The sequence below is a fragment of the Mustela nivalis genome (genome assembly GCF_964662115.1).
Source record: "Mustela nivalis genome assembly, chromosome: 12".
Lineage (NCBI taxonomy): Eukaryota > Metazoa > Chordata > Mammalia > Carnivora > Mustelidae > Mustela > Mustela nivalis.
In genome coordinates this window covers 31,200,338-31,228,199 of record NC_139031.1, presented here as the reverse complement: position 1 = coordinate 31,228,199, position 27,862 = coordinate 31,200,338, and the positions used below count along the sequence as shown (strand labels likewise).

The following is a 27,862-nucleotide window of genomic DNA, read 5'->3' as shown; positions in this document are numbered from 1 at the left end:
AATCTTCCCTTTGGACTCAATGTGAATGTTATTTCTCTCACCAAAAGGAGCAAAGAAGGGACGCCTGGGTGGCTCAGTTGGTTGGACGACTGCCTTCGGCTCAGGTCATGATCCTGGAGTCCTGGGATCGAGTCCCGCATCAGGCTCCCAGCTCCATGGGGAGTCTGCTTCTCTCTCTGACCTTCTCGTTCATGCTCTCTCTCACTGTCTCTCTCTCAAGTAAATAAATAAAATCTTAAAAAAAAAAAAAAAAAAAAGGAGCAAAGAAGATAGTCCTCTGCCTAAGAAGTCCAGGCAGAATGCATGAAGTTGAACCTTCTAAAATTGCTGATATTGACCATTTTTGCCTAACAAAATAAGTACTTTCATTCATGAAGCATTAGGATCAGCAGCAGCTCCTTCCATAAAGTAGATTGTGTGTGGCCTATTTCATTTTTTTCTCCTTCCCATGCTTAACTAGAAATCCCCAGTTGGCCACTTGTTCTGCCTCTAGAATGCACAAGGAATTATTTCCTTTTCTCTTATCCTTCTGCAGTATCACAAAATATCTTGGAGTGTCTCATGAAACCTCAACATTCTGCCTGTTCTTTCCGGAGACCCAGCCTTCTCCATCCCAAGTAATTAAGCCTCACATGTTTACTGGGGCAGAGGGAGGATGTGGGTAGGCGAGGGAGTGTTTTTCTCTTCGTGTATAAAATTATTTTCCCATAGGGTAGGTTTAGTTATTCTCAATTCTTTTTATTTCCAAATTTCTTGCGTTAAGGAACTCCTTTAGGTATTGTTAGTGAGATTTTATACATATATGTATATATGTATAATATATATGTATGTATGTATATACATATATATATGTACTTATATACATATACATATATGTATATGTACTTTTTGGAGATATATATATATATATATATATATATATATATATAATGTGTTTGTGTGTGTATATATATACACACACAACCTCAACTGATCATTTCAGTTAGGATTGTGTTACCCAAAAAGTATAGGCCAAATAAATACCATTCCTTACCTAATGCTGTGGTTTAAAGAGTATTTTACCTGTCTAGGTGTGTTACATGTTATGCATATGTAAATTTTGGCTTTCCTAGAGGCTGTCTCAGGATATATTCATATGAATCAACTAATTCTTTGTTCTTGGCTTTCTGTCAGTAAAGGTTATAGTAGTGTATGCTTGTTCACTTCACCTGCTGTAAACTGAGCACTTATTCTCTGGCATGGGAATAGGACTTCTAATTTCTTCAAGCAAATGTCTAACAGGCCAGACCAGATCATGGTTAGTTTCTCTCCTTAAACAATCTTTTTGATTATAGAATTTCCAGTATTTAAAATAGACAAAATTTCAGAGATCACTTTTGAATTCTTTTCATCATATTTTTAATTTTGATACCATCATGTCGATTTTGATTAACTTTTTTTTAAAAGAGAGAAGTGGTATGTTATGTTTACTCAGGATGCTGTAACAACATATCAGAAAATGAGTATGTTAAAACAACAGAAAGTTCCTCTCTCACAGTACTAAAAGTTCTAGAAATCTAAAAGCATGCTGTTGATAAGGCTGTGCTCTCTCTGAGAAGTCAGGGGAGGATCCTCCTGACTTCTTCCTAGTTTTGGTAGGTGCCAACAATCCATGGCATTCCCTGGCTTGTATATGCATCATTCCAATCTTTGCCTCTGTCATCACGTGGCATTCTCTTTTGTGTCTCTCTGTGTTGTTATTTCCTCTTAGAAAGACACCAGTCACTGGCTTAGGGCCCACTTTCATCTTCAATGTAATGTGATTACATCTGCAAAAACCTTATTTCCAGGTAGGGTGCGATTTTGTAGCACAGCCAGCGGTTATCTGACTGTAGCACAGTCAGATAGTAAAAGTGCTGTGAGGCAAACAGAGCATAATAGAGAGGAGGCATGGGAAGGAAGATAATTATTTGGATAGCCAGGAGCTAGAGAAGGCATCCCCGAGAAGGTGTCACTTTAGCTCAAACACAAATGAACAGAAGTGGTCAGCCTTGTAAGATCCGGGGGAAGGTGGAGGGAAGAGAAATTGGAAAGCCCTAAATCTGATGTGTCAGAGGAAAGAAAGGAGAGCTGGAACCTAGACGATTCCAGCCTAGAAAGTCAGAAGACAGCCACAGGGAACAAGGGAAAAGAGGCAGGAGGGGCAACTTCAGGTGAGCCTCTGTGGGCCCTGGTCTTGGTTTTTCTGCACTTCCTCAGAACACCAGAAGGAACAGAAGCTCTATGGCTGCCTACAAGGAGCCAAAAACTCCACCCATGCCCACGGAGTAACTATTTGTGGTATGTGGGCTCCCACTGCATTGTAAGGTATAGTATTCTTCAATTAAGAGGGAGTCACCACTTTCTAAGATACTTTTCTTTCATTCAAGATTGGCCCTCCTCAAAGTGTTAGAATTCATAATTTTTTTTTTTAAGTAGGCTCCACACCCAATGTGGGGCTTCAGTGAGTGGCCCTGAAATCAAGAGTCACATGCTTTACTGAGAAAGCCAGCCAGACACCTTTCACAGCCTATTTTGGAAGATGGTGAAAGAGCAGAACTTTGGAATTAGTAATACCTGGATTGTAATTCCAGCCTTGCCTCTTCCTGGTATATTAAGCTCTCTGTGGGTTTGGCAACTAATTTAATCTACATGATCTTCATTTTCCTCAAATGCAAAAATGTAGTACCCACTAGGATTATGGTGTTTATTAAGTCAGATGAAATGTTCACAGGGCCTTTGATGTTGTAGAAGGTCAGAACATGATATTATCTACTGTGTAAAGAATAGGTTAGGTGACACCTCCGTGGCTCAGTCAGTTAAGCGTTGGCCTTTGGCTCAGGACATGATTCCTGGGTCCTGGGATTGAGCCTCCCCCTGCGTGTACTCCCTTATTCTCTCATTCTCTCTCAAAATGAAATCTTAAAAAAGAAAAGAAAAGTTTGGAAAGTTCTTTTGCTAAGTATCAGTGAACTTAGTCTGTTTTTCTTCATGGCTGACCAAAATGTTGTTCTTTAAAAAGTCCTAATTCTAGATTCTGCTAAGAGCCCACTTTACAATGTGATTTGACAGACTTATAAAAACTGAGTTTGTAATAACTTCAGCATGCTCTCCAACACCTCAGTGAAATCATTATCATGTTTGGCCAGATAGCATATAATTCTCTGAGATATGTTGTGTCAGGTTTAGGGTACCCAGAGCTCCCTCCCAGCACGAGAATTTCCTTGAAACCAATGATACTGCTCTGATGAAGTGATGTCCACTGATGTTCATGGATTTTAGGAGAATGACTGCCCCAGATGGCTTCTCAGACGTGGTGGTAGCAGGGTGGGCTGTCATCCAGGAAGGATTTATTCCTTTCAGGTGACAAGCAGAGGAGAGTAAGTTGCCTTCTGCTCTCCTTACACAGATGCTGCACTGTCTGCGCAGATGGTATTTGAGATTAAGTCCAATGCTCAGAGTTGCATGGAGTGAGGAGAGGGGGCTTTCTCTGAAAGATGTCTCTGTGTCCCATTATGGCGGGACAGTGCTTGCTGAAACACCTGGCCTCCCTTATATTTACTTTGTCACCGTTGAGTCATTGTCATGTAGCGCGAGGTGCTCTGCACTAATAAACCAGAATCTGGGGTCTTGGTTTCCCTTTTGCAGCAGACTTGCTAACTGGCCTTGAGTCAATCAATCTGGGTCGAAACTATCCATCTGTAAATTGGGGATAAGAACACTATTTCCATTTCTGTCTAAAGGCAGGTAACTAAACAGATAGTTTCTTTTTGTTTTTAAATCTTATTATGCCCTACTTTATTTTTCTGCTTGTCTTTTGTCCTCTTCTTTCTGGTTTTCCTGTCTATCAGAGACACTCCAAGCTATCACACAAAATTGAGCTATAGAGACTTAAGCTCTGTGTTTTATAGTCGAAACCACCATCCATGAAGTTTCCACCTGGAGAGAAGAAATAAGGGTGATGGGCAGGTTTTGTCTTTATGCTTCTGACAACCAAGATAAGAAACTAAGGATATGAACTCCTGAAGGGAAAGGTGAAGGGATAGGTTGTGATGTGGACATGTCAAATCGGAGGCAATTATCTGATGTCTATTTCACAGTCAGCTAGGTCCCACCCGCCATATAGACACATCTTTTGGTAAGCCTCAGCATATATGTTGTTAAAATCATCGAAGTAACTGAGATTCTCTGAGGAAAAATGCACTGAGCAGAAGAACAAGTGCAAAAGCTGTGGTGTGGGGACTTTGGAGGTGAACAGCTCGAGGAGTCAGTGAAGGAGGCTGAGAGGCTGCCACTGGGGAGTAGAAAGAAGACTAAGCTTGATGACCTGGGGACCATGGGAGGAGAAAGTCTTCATGGCAAGGGAAGCATGGTCAATGGAGACACATGCAACACAGAAATATATTAATTTCAAGCTTAAAAACTGTCTATTGGTTCTGGGAATTAGAAAGTCATTGGTGACTTAAGGAATAGCACTTTCACTATCTGAGCACATTTTAGTTGATTAAAGAATAAAGGAGCAAAGGAAAGGGCTGGATGAGAAGACATGGAAAGAGATGTCATTCGTTAGAAGGTGATCCTTTTTATTTTCTTAATGGGGGCTTTTTGAGCTCACATGTAGGCTTCAGGGAAAGAACTACAGTGAGGGAAAATAAAAGGTACCCAATAGGTCTGAATGAGCTAGGTCCTGGGATAATCATACAGGTGAGAGAGAAAACTTCATTCGTGATAGAAGTATCTTAGTTACGGTTCTCTGGGAAGACACCAAGATGTGTTTAGATGTGTAAGACATTTATTGGGGAAAGATCAAGAAGAGGGAGCAAGAGAAATTGGGGAGATCCTTCTAACCATGGAGGTCTACAACTATGAAGGAAAGGGACACCAGGAGATTAGGCAGGAAGCGTCTCACGTATAATTCCATCCCAAGGAAGTTCTGGCTAGGCCCATGGAATGCCAAGGTCTACAACTGAAAAAGTCCCATGTCTCAGGGGCTGGGCCTGTCAGCATCCCTTCCATCTTCAGTCATGCTGGGAGTATCATGAAGAAAGCCTGGCCTCAAAACAAATGCAGCACAAGACCCCGAGGGACAGCAGCCGGAGTCATCAGCATTTACACCTGCACATCAGGAAATCTGGATGGTGCCTTTTCATGGGAAAGCTTTGTTGTAATGCTTTGGCTATTTGTACGTCAAGAAATAAGAATAGGAGGATAAGGGAATTCCTAGCTGGCAGCTTCATTTGTTATTTATTTATTTATTTACGTATCTATTTTTTATTAACAGATAATGTATTATTTGTTTCATGGGTACAGGTCTGTGACTCATCAGTCTTACACAATTCATAGTGCTCACAGTAACATACCCTCCCCAATGTCCATCACCCAGCCACCTATCCCTCCCACCTCTTCCACTCCAGCGACCCCAAGTTTGTTTCCTGAGATTGAGTCTCTTATGATTTATCTCCCTCTCTGGTTCCATCTTGTTTCATTTCTTCCTCTCTTCCCCATGATCCTCTGCCGTGTTTCTCAAATTCCACATACCAGTGAGATCATATGATAATTGCCTTTCTCTGAGTGACTTATTTCACTTAGCATAATACCCTCTAGCATCCATGTCATTGCAAATGACAAGATTTCATTTTTTTATGGCTGCATAATATTCCTGTGTGTGTGTGTGTGTGTGTGTGTGTGTGCACATATACATATATATATGCCACATCTTCTTTATCCATTCATCTGTCGATGGACATCTAAGCTCTTTCCATAGTTTGGCTATTGTATACATTGCTGCTATTAACAATGGGGTGCAGGTGCCCCTTTGGATCACTACATTTGTAGTGCAATTGCTGGGTCATAGGGTAGCTTATTTTCAACTTTTTGAGGAACCTCCATACTCTTTTCCAGAGTGGCTGTACCAGCTTGCATTCCCACAGTGGCCTCATTTATCTTTGGAATAGGAAGCATAATGCTTTAGTCAGGCTAGAAAGAGAAAAAAGGAGGTAACAGTATTGGGGAAAGTACTTGCATGATGAGGTTTTTGAAGAACAGAAAATGAAATAAAAAGATTTTGTGCCCCTCAAGATCTCTTTGAGCCTAAACATTGACTGGACTGGACTGTGATGGTTGGGAGTGGCACTACCAAGGCAAGGGATATAGTAAGAATAAATAAAATAGATTGTACAACTGTTGCCCCCTTTCCTCTTACAGGCACTCCTGCTTCCAGGTCTGCCTCAGTTTTGTAATTCTTAAGTTATTCCTCATTTAATTAAATGCAAAATACATATGGATTTATTGAGCACTTACTATGTATAAAGTACAGAGGGAGATATAAATATGGGTTTCTGCCCTCAAGGATTGTGTTAATAACAGCAATACCTCAGACACAAGGCAGATGATAATAAGAGGTATAAGAGAGGCACAAGTAAAGCCTGTGGGACTTCAGAAGAGCACCTGAGTGGATGATGGGATAGGAGGTTGGAGGTGGCTTTGTATAAGTGGCTTTAGGTTGGGACTTGTGGAGTGAGTATTACTGTGACGTTTGTCATTTTCAGTGCTAAGACAGTACTGGGCACCAACCCTTTTTCTCCCCTGTTCTTAGGCTTCCTACTTAGGGCCTTGAATTGGGCTGGATAGTGACCACCTCATGCTTAGGTTGCTAATCAGCCGCAGAGTCCCTCTTTAAATCTACTGTCTCATATGCTCGGTTTCAAACACAACTGGATAAGTTATGTTGTTCATATACTCCAGAAGTTTTTGGAGACCTCTCTCCTATTTCTCAGGTATAACGGATGCTACTGCATTTTGCACTTTTTTGTACATTTGCAAGTTTTGCGCATTTGCACAATGTCTTACTACAGTAGAGTGTGTCCCTCTACAAGACTGTGATAACCTGTGGGCAGGAAATGACATGTGTTTGGTACCTAGTATTGTTGGTATAAGGTCTTAGCTTTCTCACCTGCCATTGAGTCTGTAAATCATAGTCAAGGTCTGGCTTTGGATAGGAAGGGAGGTAGTCCCGCTATGTTATCTAATTTACCTTAACCAGTAAACAAGCTTATTCTCAATGTTGATTTTTGGCTTAGTTAGTTCAGGATGCTATACCGAAACACTATAGTCTGGGTGGTTCATAAACAACAGAAAAGTATTTCTTACAGTTCTGGAAGCTGGGAAGTTCAAGAAGATCAAGGCACCAGCAAGATCAGTGTCTGGGGGTGCCTGTTTCCTGGTTCATTGACAACTATGTTTCCTGTGTCTTCCCATGGCAGAAGGGGCAAAGGAGTACTCTGAGGTCTCTATAAGGGGACTAAGCCCATTCATGAGGGCTCTATCCACCTGACCTAATCATCTCCCTCCTTAATAAGACCGCAGTGGGAATTATGTTTCAACATATGAATTTTAGGGAGGTACTCACTTTGGCAGCACATATACTTAAAAAAAAAAGTAAATTTTAGGGAGACACAAACATTCATTCTATGGCGTTTCTTCACTTGGATCGTTTTAATGGTTTCCAATAGGTAGAGATTCCCACTGTTCATAATATATGGAATTATATGGAATATATGGAATGAAGTTTTCACCTCTCTGTGATAAAATTATCATGAGTTTCTCTTTTGCCTTTTAAACAACTTGGAGTAAGAACTACTAGTAATATAGTAAGAGTAACATTGTCGGCTAGGGTCTCCATCTAATGATGTAAAAATGGCCACTCTTTCTGGGAAATGTACTTACTGTACAGTCTGGAGGTTATTCAGTACTATCGCTAAGTTATTCAGATGAAGCTTAATACAGTACTTCAACTAGCCATACCTAGACTCATTATCTTCATTGTTAATGTTGAACAGTAGACTTCAGTCAAGAGATCTCCTTTAAGACCCCTCACTCACTCAGAGGTATCAATAAATAGTCATGAATGAATAAAAATCACAGAAGCTTTGTCCAATATGGTAAGCCACTCCAAGAGACTTTTCAGATGTTTACTCACATAACCAATGCTTTGATGTTTCATAATTAATGATTTTACATACTTTCTGCAGGTTGACATTTTATTCTCCATTTAAAGGTAAACACTGAAAACAAAGACTTCAGCTCCAATTTCTGCCTATTATATTGCTACCATTGGTCTATCAAAGTTTCTTTTCTTCAGAGGAAAAGACCTCTTTTAGGAAACTTTGTCAAGGTCAACAGAACACAGAGTGGATTTTATTTAATAATCCTTTTGTATCAACAGTATTTACTTTTAGGATTATTGAGTTATATTTTTCCTCCCAGACAGCAAGTTGGGTTGTTGCCCCTTGGGAACAAAGCAGGGGGGTGTTGTGGTTTGGTGTTGTGTTAGCGTCAGAGAAGAGGCTGAAAACTTAATATCATAAAGGAAAGGAAAATGTAAGTGGTTAGTACCTCAGGGCAGATAAAGAATTGGCTCCCCAGTGAATGAGGGAGGTTTATTCTCTCTCAGGTGTGGTAGAAACTTCCATGTGAGATCATTCTCTAACCCATATGAAAATCTTTTTTTTTTTTTTTATAAACACAATCTTTTTTTTTTTATTAAAGATTTTATTTTATTTATTTGTCATAGAGAGAGAAGTGAGAGCAAGCACAGGCAGACAGAGTGGCAGGCAGAGGCAGAGGGAGAATCAGGCTCCCTGCCAAGCAAGGAGCCCAATGTGGGACTCGATCCCAGGATGCTGGGATCATGACCTGAGCCGAAGGCAGCCGCTTAACCAACTGAGCCACCCAGGCGTCCCATAACCCATATGAAAATCTTCATTTTTTTTCTAAAGATTTTCTTTATTTATTTGACAGAGATCACAAGAGGTCAGAGAGGCAGGCAGAGAGAGATGGGGAAGCAGGCTCCCCACTGAGCAGAGAGCTCGATGTGGGACTTGATCCCAGGACCCTGAGATCATGACCTAAGCAGAAGGCAGTGGCTTAACCCACTGAGCCACCCAGGCGCCCTGAAAATCTTTTTTTCAATTCTCCATGTATCTAACTTGAAGCTTTTCCTTTGCACTTTATTCTCTGAGGGTTGGGGAGGTAAGCTGCCTCTCCTTTGATTTAAGGTTCTCACATTTTGCATGTATAACTCACTGTCTGGTCTGCACACAGAGGCCATTCAGAGCTCCATTTCAAGAAATGATAGCATCTCTGATCCAATAATCCTCTAGAACCAGAATTTGGCAATCCTTCTCAAGATCTGTTTTTTACACGGTGCTTACAACCATCATTTTCATTAGGTAAGTGCCAGGTGGATAAACGTGGCCAAACACTTTTCATGCTGCCTTGGCAAGAAAACCTCTAAGACATGAAGAATTCATTGACCCACGGTTGTTGTAAGTTTGCGTAATATTCAGCCACCTCTCAAGTTTGCTTTTTTGACTGCTAGGCTACCTGTGACATTGAGCTGACAGCCTACCTTTAGGCTTTCTTTTCCTCACCTATAAAATGTGATAGAATTACTTGTTTAGTGTCTCAAAATGACTTGTGTGTAGACCACCGAAATATATTGACTGCCTCATGTCCATATTCAGCCCTTACCTTCCTCATAATCTTCTTCCTCTCCCCTTCCTTTCTGACTTACTCAGAGACTCACAATTTAGATAAATGGCCAGTTCTCAAGCCTACGCTTAGGAATCTGCCAAAGGAAATCACGTAAAGCTAATGAAGCTTCAGTTCATGGGCTGTATCATGGATCAACCCTTTCCAAACTTCCATACATTCTCAGAGGTTGCAGGATAAGATAGTAGCGAAGCATGTTAGAAATACAGGGCACTTCACTTGAAACCTTGATGGTCCTGGACCAGTTCTACCTCTTTGACTCTAGAATTTGATCCTGGTAGACCTCCGTCAGCATCAAATCCTCTCTTTTGCCCCAGGGAGAAGAAACTGAATGAGTCACTGCTTTTCTCTCCAATCCAGACCATTATGACTTAGCCTATATGGCTATCTGGTCCATCTTGCCCACAGCCAGAAATAGCACCATAGCATTACCAATAGAGCTAAAAAAAAAAAAAAAAAAAAAAAAAAAAAAAAAAAATCTTGTCCATACTGTCAATAATTAGAATGAGTTTTGAGTGGCTTTGATAGATTCAAAACTTAATTGTCTATTTTTCTCTGTAAAAATTTCATAATATCATTGTTCTATAAAAAGGAAAATAATTGTGTGCAGTCTGTGAAGATAGTACAATCCTCAGATTGCAGCTTTTTGTTAGCTTTCTTAGAATCTAGAATGTTCTCTGAAGAGATTTGTGAAGGTTTCTTAAACTATTCTCTGGCTCAGATTTTCTCCTGTTTCAATTCCTTGGTGAGGATAAACAGACACTGGGGTCCTGTTCTCTGTGCTCAAATTGGCCTAGTACCTATAACTAATCACACCAATTCCTCCAAAATTAAGGCAGAACAAAGTACAATTTTCTAAGACTTTATATCAATATATCAACATCATGTATCCACATGTATCCACAGCATATAGTGGAAAAGGAAAAGATAACTGCATTATATTAGAGAATGTCTTTGCAGGTTTTAGATGGGCTTTCTTTCCTTTTCAAAAAATTTGATCATTCATGGCACTGTATAATAGAAAGTGGATTAGTGGGGATTTCCAACATGAGAGACAGAAATTTGACTTACTCTGGTTTAAGCCAAAAGGGGAATTGATTTACTCATGTGAGCTCAGCGTGACTTGCTCCTTAACATGGTAAGCTAGCTGCAGCAACTCCAGGTTTACAGTCTATTCTCTCAACAGCGTTGGTAGTGGAGTGAATGACTACTGGAACCTGAAACGTAGTCCTAGAATTGAGTATGTCTGGCTCTGATTGCCCAAACTAAATCATAGGCCAGCTCTTGAAACTGGGGAGGGAGTCAGTTCTGCCTGGTCCAGTGTCTGAGAAGAAAAAACTTGTTTCCCAAGAAAAATCAGGGTGCATTACCAGAAGAAAGGATTATGATGATGGATTTGGAGAAGGTAAAAATAAAGGATCTTGATTAAAGAATGCTGCAGCATGAGACATAAAATCCAGACTATAGTCTGATTGGCTACTAAGTACTTTTATTACCTTGAACAGTCATTAACTCTGTAGGCCTTGGGTCCCAGTTCTGTAAAATCACAGACTTACATAAAATAGTCCCCACAGGGTGCCTGGGTGGCTCAGGGGGTTAAGCCTCTGCCTTTGGCTCAGGTCATGATCCCAGGGTCCTGGGATCGAGTCCCACATCGGGCTCTCTGCTTGGCAGGGAGCCTGCTTCCTCCTCTCTCTCTGCCTACCTCTCTGCCTACTTGTGATTTCTGTCTATCAAATAAATAAATAAAATTTTAAAAAAAACAGTTCTCTGTTCATGTAAAGTTCTAACTCATTGATGAATTTGCTAGATATTTTGGTATTAAAAACATGACTAACCTGATTTTCTTTCTAAAATCAATACAATGACTTTCATGGGATAGCAATATGTATTTATTTCTTAAATTTTAAATTCCATTAGCCAACATATAGTACATCATTCGTTTCAGATGTACAGTTCAATAATTCACCAGTGGCCTATAACACCCAGTACACATCACCTCATGTGCCCTCCTTAATACCTATCATACAATTACTCCATCCCTCCAGCAACCCTCAGTTTATTTCTTATGTATGAGAATCTCTCATGTTTTGTATCCCTCTCTGATTTCTTCCCATTTAGTTTTCCTGCCCTTCCCATATGATCCTCTGCATTGTTTCTTATACTCCACATATAAGTAAAACCATATGATAATTGCCTTTCTCTGATTGAGTTATTTTGTTCAGCATAATACCTTCCAGTTCCATTCAGGTCAGTGTAAATGGTAAGCATTCATCCTTTCTGATGGCTGAGTAATATTCCATTGTGTATATGTACCACATCTTCCTTATCCATCCATCTGTTGATGGACATCTCAGCTCTTTCCACAGTTTGGCTATTGTAGACATTGCTGCTATAAACATTGGGGTGCAGGTGCCCCTTCTGCCCATTACATTTGTATCTTTGGTGTAAATACCTACTCGTCTGGTTGCTGAGTCATAGAGTAACTCTATTTTCAACTTTTTGAGGAACCTCCATACTGTTTTCCAGAGTGGCTGCACCAGCCTGGATTCCCACTGATAGTGTAAGAGGGTTCGCCTTTCTCTGCATCCACAACAACATTTGTTATTTTCTGACTTGGTGTTTTAGCCATTCTGACTGGTGTGATGTTGTATAGTCATATACCTTATAGTGAATGTAGTTCTGTCTAGAGTTGTGATGTCGTGTGCTGTCTTTGAAAATGTGTACTGACTGTAGTGTGCAAGGTTTCTAACTCATTTTTTAACTCTCCAGTCTGACTAGAGAAGGTCAAGCCCTTATTTTTTAGAAGCAGTCATGCTGGATATTATTTTTATATCTTTTATATCTTCTTTATTTTTATATATACTCTTGGGGTTTACTTAGAGCACCAATGAAGTCTTGAAGTAGCAGGAATCAATTAGAAAAAAAATGAGATAGAATCAGGTTGTGAGCATAATCGACCCTTATAATATGCTACTTAATAAAGGGGGAAATGGTTATCATTATAAGGTAGGAATTACAGAATTGAGCTGGAAAAAAGAAAAGTCTTAAGGTATTTGATTGGTGCCATGACTAGCACTCAGTGCAGACAGCTGGCCTAGCTCATGCCATGATTAAGAGAAGCTGGGAAAGACCTCAGTGAGGAAGGGAAAAACTCCTAACGTTTGAGTATGGCACATGAATTATCTCAACTAGAGATTTTTGCTTGGGATTTTAAAAGCCTTTTATTCTTATAAGTTTTTTATCTAAATGCAAATATGTGAGTGGCCCACAGATGATTGAGACTTAAATTAAAAATCAAGACTGAAAAGATATGTTTTTAGTGTTTTAGAAGTTCCATCAAAACTTGTATGCCTCATTGGTCTGTGATACTGGCAATGTACATATTGGCTTCTGACTTTGGTATAGATGAATCACTCATCTGGAGTTTCAAAGCAATACCTTTTAAATTTACTGTAGGTTCTTTATCAGCTTAGACAAGAATGACAGGTACTATGGTAGGTGGACACTTTTAAGAATCCAAAGGTACCATTCACATGAAATTCAATATAAACAGTGTCTTCTGAAGCACAAGTCTCTATCTCTTTAAAGACAGGTACTGGTTAGACTCTATAATATAGAGGTTGCCTTCACAAGGGGGAACGAGTCTTGATTTGAAATAAAAAAAAAAAAAAAAAACAGGCATTCTGTCTCAGGTCTACCCCAAAGCACCATATGCTTCCATGAATCTGGACCTCATCTTTGAAAAGTCTGAAGTGGTTATGAAATATATTTGTCAAGGAAGGCATGAGAAAGAACAAAATAATAATCCATCTTGGTAATGCAAATGCTCTAATGAATAAGAGAGATGGGAGCTTAACAGGGTATTAGGCCTAAATTAGAATACATATAAACAAGATTTCCATGACTGACATAACTGCACAGTAGTGGACACTGTTTAAAATGTTAGGTGGTATGGTTGTCTTCTTTAAAGTACATTGGGGTATGGGGCACCTGGGTGGTTCATTGGGTTAAAGCCTCTGTCTTTGGCTCAGGTCATGATCTCAGGGTACCGGGATCGAGCCCCAAATCGGGCTCTCTGCTCAGCAGGGAGCCTGCTTCTGCCTGCCTCTCTGCCTACTTGTGATCTCTCTCTCTCTGTCAAATAAGTAAATAAAATCTTAAAAAAAAAATAAAGTACATTGGGGTAAATATTAGGTTTAAAGGTAAAGGTACTTAATAATGTTTACAAAATTAAGTGAGGTATAAGTTAGTATTTAACACTTCAAAAGAAGAAAAAGAAGATGATGATGTCATTACTCCATAGAAGAAACTATAACCCTTCACCTAAAATTTGGTTCAGATATCAAAACTGAATATTTTGTGTGGACACACACACACACACACCCAAGAGGGTATAAAAAAGTTTATTACTCCTATAATAAGGTTTTCTGGGGAAAGCAAGCCAGGTACCAAAGTGAGTCCAAATGGGATTGGAAGTATGGAGGATTTGGGATTTCATGGTGGTTAGGTAGTAGGGCTGGGGTGAGGGTTCCTTTGTGTATGTGGGACTTGCGTGACTGAAACTTCTCAGCCATGAGAAAAGAGAGAGCATCCAAGGTTTCTTAATAGCTTGTCCAGATGTAAATAAGGGAAATTATGCAGGTCAAAAGCTGCCAGTAGTCAATTTTAATAATTAGTACTTTTTATATCCTAAGAAAACTATGCCTAATCTAAGGTAAATTCCCCCCAATCCATGATTTCTTTTAGTAGTTATATACTTTTAGCTCTTACATTTAGGTCTTTAATTCATTTGAGTTGATTTTTACATATAATGTAAAAGTTGAAGTTTTTCTTTATCCTTTTACATCTGAGAGTATGATTGTTTCATGCCATTTGTCGTAAAGATTCCCTTTCCCGTTTCCTCATTGTGGGTAGGTCTATTCCAGACTCACTATTTCCAGGATCTGTATATCCAACCTTATACCAGTACTACTTATTCTCAATTACTGTAACTTTGTAGTAAGTCTTGAATTCTGTTAGTGCAAATCCTACAACTTTACTATTCTTTTCAAAATTAGCTTGGCTGTTTCATGTACTTTATATTTCCATACAAGTTTAGATTTCAGTTTGTCAACTTCTTTAAAAAAAAAAACTGCAGAAATTTTGCTGACTCTTGCTCTGAATCTATGGGCTATTTTGAGGAGAAAAAGACTAATTCTTATATTCCCTTATATGTATATACCACATTTCCTTCATCCATTTACCCATTAATGAACTCTTAAGTTGTTTCAATGTCTTGGTTATTGTAAATAATGCTGCAGTGAACATAGGGATACAGATATCTTTATATCGTTTTGAGATTGTGATTCCTTTTCCTTTGGATAAATGCCCAGAAGTGGGATTGCTGGATCATAAAATTCTATCTTGAATTTTTTTGAGGAAACTCCGTATTTTTTCCACAATGCTGCCATCAGTACTTGAGGGTTTTGTTTCTCCACATCCATCATATCATATCACCACTTACTCATATCAGAGAGATCATATGATAGTTGTCTTTCTCTGCTTGACTTATTTCGCTAAGCATGATACGCTCTAGTTCCATCCATGTTGTCGCAAATGGCAAGATTTCATTTCTTTTGATGGCTGCATAGTATTCCATTGTGTATATATACCACATCTTCTTGATCCATTCATCTGTTGATGGACATCTAGGTTCTTTCCATAGTTTGGCTATTGTGGACATTGCTGCTATAAACATTTGGGTGCACGTGCCCCTTTGGATCACTACGTTTGTATCTTTAGGGTAAATACCCAATTTTGTGAGTGGTATGGATAGTGGGCCAGTTTCATTCTTTTGCATGTGGCTCTTCAGTTTTCCCAGCATCGTCTATTGAAGTGACCATCCTTTCCCATTGAACCTTCTTGACTGTCATAAATTAATTGACCATCTATGTACATTTATTTCTGGACACTGTTCTGTTCTATTGATACATGGGTCTGTTTCTATGTCAGTACCATGCTTTTTTATTAGTATGGCTTTATAATATAGTTTGAAGTCAGGGAAAATGATGTCTCTAGCTTTGTGTGGTTTTGTTTGTTCATTTGCTTGTTTTTTGTCCTCAGGATTGCCGGCTATTTGGGGTCTTTTGTGGTTTCATACAAACAGGAGGGTTGTTCATTTTATTTCTGTAAAAAAAAAAAAAATTCCACTAGAAATTTGATAAGGATTGCATTGAATCTGTATTGCTTTGAGTAATGGGGACATTTTTGACAATGTAAGTTCTTCCAATCCATGAACACAATGAGCACAGAATATCTTTCCATTTATTTTTGACATCTTTAATTTCTCTTTAATTTCTTTCATCAGTGTCTTACAGTTTTTTAAATTTTTTAAAAATTTTTATTTATTTATTTGACAGAGATTACAAGTAGGCAGAGAGGGAGTCAGAAAGAGGAGGAAGCAGGCTCCCTGCTGAGCAGAGAGCCCGATGCGGGGCTCAATCCCAGGACCCTGAGATCATGACCTGAGCCGAAGGCAGAGGCTTTAACCCACTGAGCCACCCAGGCACCCCAGTGTCTTACAGTTTTCAGTGTGCCAACTATACCAAGTCTTTGACCTCCTTGGTAAATTTATTCCTAGGCATTTTATTCTTTTTGATGCAAATATAAATGAGATTGGTTTTTTAGTTGCTCCTTCTGATAGTTTGTTATTTGTGTATAGAAACACCTGATTTTTTTATATTTATTTTGCATCCTTCAACTTTACTGAATTTGCTGTTTTAACAGTTTTTTGGTGGAGTCCTAATGGGTTTTTCATATAGTATCATGTCATGTAACTAGTGACAATTTTACTTCTTCCTTTACAATTTGGATGCTTTTTTTTCTTTTTCTTGCCTAATTGCCCTGGCTGGGATGTCTGATACTATGTTGAATAAAAGTGGAGAAAGTGTTTGGCTTAAAATCTAATTGATCTGATATAAGGATTGCCACTCCTGCTTTCTTCTGATGTCCATTAGCATGGTAAATTCTTTTCCACCCCCTCACTTTAAATCTGGAGGTGTCTTCAGGCTTAAAATGAGTTTCTTGGAGGCAACATATAGATGGGTTTTGTTTTTTTATCCATTCTGATAGCCTGTGTCTTTTGACAGGGGCATTTAGCCCATTAACATTCAGGGTAACTATTGAGAGATATGAATTTAGTGCCATTGTATTGCCTGTAAGGTGACTGTTACTGTATATGGTCTCTGTTCCTTTCTGTATGACCCAGCAATTGCACTATTGGGTATTTACCCTAAAGATACAAACGTAGTGATCCAAAGGGGCAAATGCACCTGAATGTTTATAGCAGCAATGTCCACAATAGCCAAACTATGGAAAGAACCTAGATGTCCATCAACAGATGAATGGATCAAGAAGATGTGGTATATATACACAATGGAATACTATGCAGCCATCAAAAGAAATGAAATCTTGCCATTTGCGACAACATGGATGGAACTAGAGCATATCATGCTTAGCGAAATAAGTCAAGCAGAGAAAGACAACTATCATATGATCTCCCTGATATGAGGAAGTGGTGATGCAACATGGGGGCTTAAGTGGGTAGGAGAAGAATCAATGAAACAAGATGGGATTGGGAGGGAGCCAAACCATAAGTGACACTTAATCTCACAAAACAAACTGAGGGTTGCTGGGGGGAGGGGGTTTGGGAGAAGGGGGTGGGATTATGGACATTGGGGAGGGTATGTGCTTTGGTGAGTGCTGTGAAGTGTGTAAACCTGGTGATTCACAGACCTGTACCCCTGGGGATAAAAATATATGTTTATAAAAAATAAAAAATAAATAAAAAATTTGGACGCCCGGACCCCGCAGCGGCCGCGACGCACCCTGAGAGACCTGGTTGGTTGTGAGGGCCCCGCAGGCGCGTGGCCGCTCCAGGGGAGCCTGAGGCCAGGGCCTCACACGTAGGGCCTACCCCGGCTGCACCGTGAGCGGGCTAGGCCTCCCAGATGCGGGTTGCGGCTCTACAGAGCCGAGCTGAGGCTGGGCCCGGGCTGCGGACGGGATAGGAGGCCGGCGGGCCCGCTCGCCCTGCGGGTGGATGCGGCGGCGGCGGCGATGGACGCCCTAGAGGAAGAGAGCTTCGCGCTGTCCTTCTCTTCCGCCTCTGATGCAGAATTTGATGCTGTAGTTGGATATTTAGAGGACATTATCATGGATGATGAGTTTCAGTTATTACAGAGAAATTTCATGGACAAGTACTATCAGGAGTTTGAAGACACAGAAGAGAATAAACTCACCTACACACCTATTTTTAATGAATACATTTCTCTGGTAGAAAAGTATATTGAAGAACAGCTGCTGGAGCGGATTCCTGGATTTAACATGGCGGCTTTCACCACGACTTTACAGCACCATAAAGATGAAGTGGCTAGTGACATATTTGACATGCTGCTCACGCTTACAGATTTTCTGGCTTTTAAAGAAATGTTTCTGGACTACAGAGCAGAAAAAGAAGGCCGGGGACTGGACTTAAGCAGTGGTTTAGTGGTGACTTCATTGTGCAAATCCTCTTCTGTGCCAGCTTCCCAGAATGACCTGCGACCCTAGGTCCCACCACCAAGCAATGGGATCTTTCTGGATGTTGCCAGCCCAGTAGACTGGACGAGGCTCTGGCTAATGTGACAGAATACATGTTAGAAAGACCGACTGCTCTACAACTCCTTATTAATGTTAAGTATTGATCTGGGTCAAGACAATGGTCTGACCCTCCTGAGACCCTGAAGCACCTTCTCGTGTTCAGTAATCCTAGCACTCCTCCCCAAGCAGACCCCTCTCAGGCCTCTGCATTAGGCTCCGGCTCTGGAGCTTGGCATTGCCCTGGGGTCACTTCCCCTGCATATGTGTTGGTAGGTCATCTCCAGGCCTCTTTGGCTCAACAGGCTCTGCATGTCCTCCAGGTTTTTTGTGTTGCCACAGCCCTCTGTATTGATCACTCTCAGACCTGCAGCCTCAGTGGGCTTTTTGCCTGTGGGAGAACGTATCTCTAGGCTCTTAGTCAAGGCAGCTGCCTGCCCAGCTGAGCTCTCTGCAGCTCTTCCCATTCCAGCTCGTTTGGGCTGTAGGAATCAACTGAGAGGTGTCCCTTTCCTGAAGCTACATGTGGAAATCATTTCCTTGTCTTACACTTGGCAGTCCTTGCATCACTGTTTTCTGCGGTCCTGATGTGGTCTGTTTCTAGAATTCTCTTAAGCATTTTTAGAAAAATATTTTTATAGAAAAATACTCAGGCTAACCTAGTGGATATAATCTTGGAGCTTCCAGATTACCCACTTAAAGATCAAAGTATTATATGCTGTGTGCTTTTTAGCTGTTAGTGCTATGAAAGCAAAAATGCTTTCTGCGTTGGCCTTCCTGATCTACTGGGCACCAACGAGCATGTGCTTAATGCTGTGGAAGTAGGCTCAAAGGTCTCCCCTTTTTATAGCATGTTAAGTGTTTGTACAGGTTTGCTAAAACCCTTTCTATATAAATAAGTTTATTAGGTTTTCTGTTGGGGTAGGGTCTCTAGTTCCTTCCTCCTGTCAAAATCTCCCTACCAAGATGGTGTTCCACTGAGCGAGCTCAGCTCAAGTAGGAGAGAGCAGACAGCTTTACTGGTCACATGTATGCTTTGATTTAGCACAACGTTTCATAGAAAGTACTGACCAGGAAACACAGGTGTCACATCTCTAGAGAGAAAGTACGTAGTATTTCAATTCCCAGTGTGTACCTTCTGTGTTTTTTGTAAGTAAAATTAAGACTATACTGATCTCAGTCACCCATTCTGGTTTTCAAGTATGAGCTATATAGACTATGTGTTTTTCTGTACTGATGTGTGACGCTTATTAAATACTTTTGTACCATGAGTAAACTTGGAGGTATGTTGCAAGAAAAAAATAAATAATTAATTAATTAATTAATTTAAAAAAAGTGGAGAAAGTGGACTTCCTTGCCTTGTATTTGATCTTAGATGAAAAGCTTTCAGTTGGTTGTGGACTTGTCACTTATGGCTTTTATTAATATTGAGGTATGTTCCCTCTATATGCTGATTGTTGTGAGGTTTTTTTGCATGAAGGAATGTTAAGTTTTATCAAATTCTTTTTCTGGTGTACTGAGATCATCATAGGATTTTTTCCAGTTTTATTGAGAAGTAATTGTACATCACTGTACAAGTTTGAAGCATAAGAGTGTGCTGGACACACACTTTGAATATGATACAATATGCTTCCTCATCTCTTATTATAGTCTTTGGCTTAAAATCTAATTGATCTGATATAAGGATTGCCACCCCAGGTTTCTTTTGATATCCATTAGTATGGTAAATTGTTTTCCACCCCATCACTTTAAATCTGGTGGTGTCTTTGGGTCTAAAATGAGTTTCTTGTAGACAGCATATTGATGGGTGTTTTTTTTTTTTTTTTTTTTTATCCATTCTGATACCCTGTGTCTTTTGATTGGGGCACTTAGCCCATTTACATTCAGGGTAACTATTGAGAGATATGAATTTAGTGCCACTGTATTGCCTGTAAGGTGACTGTATATTGTCTCTGTTCCTTTCTGATCTACTACTTTTAGGGTCTCTCTTTGCTTAGAGGACCCCTTTCAATATTTCTTGTAGAGCTCATCTGGTGTTCGCAAATTCTTTCAGTTTTTGTTTGTCCTGGAAGCTTTTTATCTCTCCTTCTATTTTCAATGCTAGCCTAGCTGGATATAGTATTCTTGGCTGCATGTTTTTCTCATTAGTGCTCTGAATATATCATGCCAGTTCTTTCTGGCCTGCCAGGTCTCTGTGGATAAGTCTGCTGCCAATCTAATATTTTTTTTAAAGATTTTATTTATTTGACAGACAGAGATCACAAGTAGACAGAGAGGCAAGCAGAGAAAGAGGAGGAAGCAGGCTCCCTGAGGAGCAGAGAGCCCGATGTGGGGCTCGATCCCAGAACCCTGGGATCATGACCTGAGCCGAAGGCAGAGGCTTTAATCCACTGAGCCACCCAGGCGCCCCCAATCTAATATTTTTACCATTGTATGTTACAGACTTCTTGTTCTGGGCTGCTTTCAGGATTTTCTCTTTGTCGCTAAGACTTGTAAATTTTACTATTAGATGACAGGGTGTGGACCTATTCTTATTGATTGCGGGGGGGGGTCTCTGCACCTCCTGGATTTTGATGCTGGTTCCCTTTGCCATATTAGGGACATTCTCTACAATAATTGTCTTAAATATAACTTCTGCTCCCCTCTCTTTCTTCTTATGGAATCCCAATTATTCTGATGTTTCGTCTAATTGTATTACATATCTCTTGAATTCTCCCCTTGTGGTGCAGTAGCTATTCGTCTCTCTTTTGCTCAGCTTCTTTATTCTCTGTCATTTGGTGTTCTATATCACTAATTTTCTCTTCTGCCTCATTTATCCTAGCAGTAAGAGACTCCATTTTTGATTGCACCTCATTAATAACTTTTTTGATTTCAACCTAGTTAGATTTTAGTTCTTTTATTTCTCTAGAAGTGCTTTTATTTCTCCAGACAGGGTTTCTCTAATATCTTCCACACCTTTTTTGAGCCCAGCTAGCACCTTGAGACTCGTCATTCTGAACTCTAGATCTGACATATTACCAATGTTTGTATTGATTAGGTTCCTAGCCTTTGGTACTGCCTCTTGTTCTTTTTTTCTTGTGATGAGTTTTTCCACCTTGTCATTTTATCCAGATAAGAATATATGAAGGAGTGAATAAAATACCGAAAGAGTGGCAAAGACCCCAGGAAAGTGTACCTTAACCAAATCAGAAGAGAACCCAAATCAATGGGGGGGGGGGACGAAAAGAAGTTTAGGGGGAAAAAATTTAAAAAGAGAAAACATATATATATTAGACTGGTGACTAGAACAAACAGGGTCACCCACTTAATTTTGGGAGTATTTTGGTCTCTTAGAAGAAAGTACCTCCCAAAATTTTAAAGAATGAAACATATATATAAGGGTAAACATGATGAAGAGATGGAATATGACTATAAAGATGAAAAAAAATTTTTTTTAAATTTCTAAAACAGGAGTTGATAAGATAAGTTGGGTGGGAGAATAAAGAAAAAGAAAGTGGAGAGTATTTGCTCAGGCTGGAGACTAGAACAAAGCCCTGTGCTAGATTTGGGTATATTTTGATCTCTTAGAAAAAGTTGTATCCCAAATTTTTTTAGAAGAATAAAACCTATGTGTATACAAAAAATAAAGTTAGATATAATGAAGGATAAAATGTGACTATACTAATGAAAGTTCAAAAAAGATTTTTTAAATGAAAGATATTATTAAGATAAACTAGTTAAAAAACGTTAGAAGAGGAAAGAGTAAAAGTTAAAATATTTTAGCATAAGAAAAAATAAAATAAATTAACTTTGCAAGACTGAAGAATCATGGGGAGAAAGCCATGAATTCCATGCTTTGCTTTCTCCTTCTCTGGAATTCAGCTGTTCTCCTTGGTAAGTGAACTTGGTCTTGGCTGGATTTCTTGTTGATCTTCTGGGGCAGGGCCCTGTTGTAGTGATTCTCAAGTGTCTTTGCCCAAGGTGGAATTGTCCCATCCTTAACAGGGACCAGGCTAAATAATCCGCTTGTGTTTGCTTTTGGGAGCTTTTGTTCCCTGAACACTTTCCATAGGGTTCCGGAGGACAGGAATGAAAATGGTGGCCTCTCAATCTCTAGCCTGGAGGAGCCTAGAGATCGGGGCTTCACCCCTCAGTGCGTCCTCAGAGAAAAGCGCCCAATCACTCCCGTCTCCATGGCCTCCAGACGCACTCGGAGAAAAGTGCTCAATCACTCCTGTCTCCCTGGCCTCTGCCTGCACTCGGAGCTCACCCAGCCTGTGCCCAAGCATCTCTGTCTCTGGCACACAGCTCTCCCTGGAGTCTCCGAACCCTACAGATCCCTGAGCTCTTCCAGGGGTGTCTCCCTGGATCTTGTGGGGTACCCAGTTACAGAGCAGTGGCCTGTGCCACGGATTATGGTTCAAGGTAACCCCAAGTTGAGAGCTCACTCCTTGGCTCTGTCTCTAGCTGGCTTCCCCGCTCTAATAGCTGTGAGCTCTGTGACATTCAGACACCCCCGATCCTTCTGTGACCCTGCGGGACCTGAGGCCACACTGTCCCTGCCTGGGCTTCACCCTGGTTTAGCCTCTGGAGTGATGTCCCTCAGTGGAGCAGACTTTGAAAAGTTCTGATTTTATGCTCCATTGCTCCGCCGATTGCCGGGAGCCGGCCCCTCCCACTACAGTCTATCTTCCCATCACTTTGGATTCACTTCTTCACCGGTCCTACTTTTCAGAAAGTGGTCGATTTTCTGTTTCTAGAATTGTTGCTCTTCTGTTCGATCTCCTGTTGGATTTGTAGGTGTCTGGAATGGTTTGATAAGCTATCTAGTTGATCTCCTGCTACCTGATGTCATCTCAGCCTGCTATTTCTCTACCATCTTGACTCCTCCCCCTGAAGCACACAACCTGATGGTTTTCTTTATGTGTATTGTGAAATGATTGCAACAATAGGTTCAGCTCCTCTCTTTTCTCATATAGATACAAGAAATAGAAAAGATAGAAAAAAATGAAAAAAAAATTTTGTGATGAGAACTCTCCAGAATTTCTCTTTAAGATCCCTCTCTCTTTAAGATTTTATTTATTTATTTATTTGAAAAGGAGAGAATGAGAGAGAGAGAGAGAGAGAGAGCGTGAGACAGAAGTGAGATGCACACTTCCCGCTGAGCAGGTAGCCTGACGTGGGACTCGATCCCGGGACTCCAGGATCATGACCTGAGCTGAAGGTCGTTGTTTAACCAAATGAGTGACCTAGGTGCCCCCAGACTTATTCTCTTGAAACCTTTCTTATATGTCATACAGCAAGGCCTGCTGTACTCAACATGTTCTACATTACATCCTTACTACTTATTTACCTCATAACTAGAAGATTATACCTTTTTCCTTTACTTTGTTAATGTAGTGTATTACATCAATTTAGCACATTTTGGGTCATCCTGGAATCACTGGAATTAATCCCACTTTATCATGGTACGTAATCCTTTAATGCATTGTTGAATTTGATTTGCTAATATTTGGTTGAGGATTTTGCATCTGTGTTTATGAGGAATATTGGCCTATTCTTTCTTCTAGTGTCTTTGTCTATTTTTGGTATTAGAGTCATGCTGGCCATATAAAATGAGTTTGGAGGTATTCCTTTCTTTTCTGTTTTTTGGAAGCATTTGAGAATGACTGGTATTCCATAAAAATGTGATAGAATTCCCCCAGTGAAGCTGTCTGATGATAGACTTTGTGTTGAGAGGTTTTTAGTTACTGATTGTTTCCTTACTAGTAATCAATCTGCTTAGATCTTCTTCTCTTGAATGAATCAGTCTGAGTTTATGTTTCTAAAATTTATTTCTTCTAGATTTTCCTACTCATTAGTGCATAATTGTTCATAGTAGTATCATGATTTCTTGTATTTTTGTGGTATCAGTTGTAATGTCTCCTTTTCCATTTCTGATTGTATTTATTAGAGTCCTCTGCTCTTTTTGGTGAGTCTAGCTAAGTGTGTCTTTTGTTTATCTTTTCAAAAACCATCTCTTAGTTCTGTTGATCTTTTCTATTCTCTTTTTAGTCTCTCTGTATATTTCAGGAATTTCCTCTCTGATCTTTGCTATTCTCCTTCTATCTTTTTTTTTTTTTAAGATTTTATTTATTTATTTGAGAGAGAGACCAAGAGCACAAGCGGAGGGGAGGCGCAGAGGGTGAAGGAGAAGCAAGCTCCCTGCTGAGTGCAGAGGCCATCCCAGGACCCTGACATCAAGAACTGAACCGAAGGCAGACACTTAACAGACTGAGCCACCCAAGCACTCCCCAACATTATGAGCTAATTACAGCCACGGAGAGGTTTCACTCCACCATTACACTATTACACTATGTAGTCTGTAATTTTGGCTTACATAAAAAATACTGACAACACTCAGTGGAATGGATACATACATAGCTAGTAGGAATGTAAAACTGCACAGCATCTCTGTAAAACAGTTTGGTATGTTTTTTGTTTTTAAACAGCTATATTGAGGGACGCCTGGGTGGCTCAGCTGGTTAAGCCGCTGCCTTCAGCTCAGGTCATAATCCATGGTCCTGGGATCGAGTCCCGCATTGGGCTCCTTGCTCAGCAGGGAGCCTGCTTCTCTCACTGCCTCTGCCTGCCTCTCTGCCTGCTGATGTGTGCCCGCTCTCTCTCACTCTCATTCTCTCTCTCTCTCTGACAAATAAATAAATAAAATCTTTAAAAACAGCTGTACTGAGATAAAATTTACATACCTTAAAACTCATGCATGTTAATTGTGTTAGTTCAGTAGTTTTTATAATATGTGCAGGATTGTGTAATTATCACCACAATCCAATTTAGGAACATCACCCCCCAAAAAACTCCATATCCATTAGCTATCCTTCCTTGTCTCTCCACTCTTATCCCAGGTCTGCCCAACTAATTTACTTTCTTTCTATAGATTTGCTTGTTCTAGACATTTTATATAAATAAAACTGTATAATATGCAGACTTTTCTGTCTGGCTTTTCTAACTGATTTCAAGAATCATCCATGTAGCATAACAACTGTTCATCACTTTTTATTGCAAAGTAGTACTTCATTGTATGGATAAACCACATTTTATCTACCCATTCAGTTGATAGACATTTGAGTTGAATCTACTTTTTGGCTACTATGAACAAAACAAAACATATATGTTTTCATTTCTCTTAGATATGGATCTGGGAGTGGAATTGACAGAACATATAACTGTTATATTAACATATGTTAATTAACATAGTTAGTTAATTAAGTTAACTAAGTTAATTAATATATGTTATGTTAACAAGCTCTATGTTTAACATGTTAAAGAACTGCCGTAATATTTCCCAAAGCAGAAGTACCATTTTGCATTCTTAGAAGCAGTGTGTAAGAGTTTCAATTTCTCCACATCCTCATCAGTACTTGTTAATGTAGTTTTTTAATTTGTTTGTTTTTATTAACACATAATGTATTATTTGCTTCAGGGGTACAAGTCTGTGAATCATGAGCCTTACACAGTTCACAGCACTCACCATTGCACATAACCTCCCAAATGTCTATAACTCAGCTACTCTATCCCTCCCCACCCCACCCCCTAGCAACACTCAGTTTGTTTCTTGATATTAGGAGTCTCTTACTGTTTGTTTTCCTCCCAATCTCATCTTGGGTCATTTTTCCCCTTCCTATCCCCCATGACTCTCCACGCTGCCTTTTAAATTCCTTATATCAGAGATCATATGATAATTCTCTCTCTCTGGCTTATTTCACTTAGCGTACTACCCTCTAGTTACATCCATATCATTGCAAATGGCAAGATTTCATTTCTTTTGATGGCTCCATAGTATTCCATTGTGTGTGTGTGTGTGTGTATATATATATATATACCATATCTTCCTTATCCATTCATCTGTTGATGGACATCTAGATTCTTTCCATGGTTTGACTATTGTGGGCATTGCTGCTTTGAACATCAGGTGCACATACCCGTTCAGGTCACTACATTTGTATCTTTGGGGTAAATACCCAGTAGTGTGAGTCCTGGGTCACAGGTAGCTCTATTTTCAACTTTTGAGGAACCTCCATACTATTTTCCAGAGTGGCTACACCAGCTTGCATTCCCACCAACAGTGTAGGAGGGTTCCCCTTTGTCCACATCCTTGCCAGATCTGTCCTTTCCTGACTTGTTAATTTTAGCCATTCTGACTGGTGTGAGGTGGTATCTCATTGTGGTTTTGATTTGTATTTCCCTGATGCCGAGGGATGTGGAGCAGTTCTTCATGTGTCTGTTGGCCATTCAGACATCTTCTCTGCATAACTGTCTGTTCATGTCCTCTGCCCATTTCTTGATTGAATTATTTGTTCTTTGGGTGTTGAGTTTGATAAGTTCTTTAGAGATTTTGGATACTATCCCTTTATCCGATAGGTCATTTTCAAGTATCATCTCCCATTCTGTCATTTGTCTTGCAAAATAAGCTAAATTAAACTTTGCCTACATGACTAAACTAGTTTTGTCTTCTCAAGGAAACTTTAAGACTGGTCTCTTTCTTTCCTTGACTTTAACAACTACTACAAGGGCATTGTAGTAGTTGGGTTTTTGTTTTTTTCTTTTTAAAGATTTTATTTATTTGTCAGAGTGAGACAGAGAATAAGAATGCATGTGCACAAGCAGGGGGAACGGCAGGCAGAGGGAGAAACAGGCTGCTGGCTGAGCAGGGAATTCTGATTCCATCCAGAGATTCCATCAGAATCCCCACAGAATTCCCATTCTGTGGAATCAGAGATAATAATATAAAAAACTATTCTGAGGGGTGCCTGGATGGCCTAGTGGGTTAAAGCCTCTGCCTTAGGCTCAGGTCATGATCCCAGGGTCCTGGGATGGAGCCCCACATCCGGCTCTCTGCTCAGCAGGAGCCTGCTTCCTCCTCTCTCTCTGCCTGCCTTTCTGCCTACTTGTGATCTCTATCTGTCAAATAAATAAATAAAAATCTTTAAAAATTATTCTGAGATAATTTGAGTTACCTGATAATTACAGAAGCAAAGATTTCTGAAGTTAAGAGGTGCTTTAATTTCAAATAAAAAATCTAGGCCTAGAAAAGTTAAGTTTCATAAGGCCAATGACATAGGTCCCTCAAGGGCAGAACAGGGAGTTTGATTTCAGTTTCTGTACTCTATTTACCGTAGCACAAAATACCACCATATAGCACATTTAGTAAGACAGTCAGAAACAAGGAAGAAAGGAGCAGGAACATCCTTTCTCCCCTCTCAAATTACCCCACCCAGGTGCAACATATTTCACTAGTTCCTATTTCATAACTAACAAGGGCAGTCTTGAAAATTCAGGTTAAATTGTCAGAAATGTGTGAACAACAAACTGGCTTGACCAAACCAACTTGTGCTGCTTTTGCTTTAAGAAAATATTTTAGTGAAAATATTATTATATTTGGACTTAAATACCCTTTGAAGGATTTGTCAGGAAGGAAGTAGAACATGAATTGTTTAGGCACCTTGAAGACACAGGGACTCAGAAATCAAGTGAATTGAATTAGTCTGTTTTCTCCTCCTAAAGGGGGGAAAAAAAAAACCCCTCAAATCTCTGGGTGAAAAATGCAATTGATTTTTGTAAACTGATCTCAAATCCTGGACCTTACTAAATTCACTTATTAGTTGTAGTAACTCATTTGTAGATTCCTTAGGATTTT

At 39.8% G+C, this 27,862-nt stretch overlaps 1 pseudogene across 1 annotated transcript; it reads left to right on the top strand.

Moving 5' to 3' along the window:
* The first annotated feature begins 17,412 nt into the window (after window positions 1-17,412).
* On the top strand, window positions 17,413-19,495 carry LOC309845076 (ADP-ribosylation factor-like protein 2-binding protein pseudogene; annotated as a pseudogene). The gene has a single exon. The product of its transcript is annotated as an ADP-ribosylation factor-like protein 2-binding protein pseudogene (transcript).
* Window positions 19,496-27,862: the final 8,367 nt, after the last annotated feature.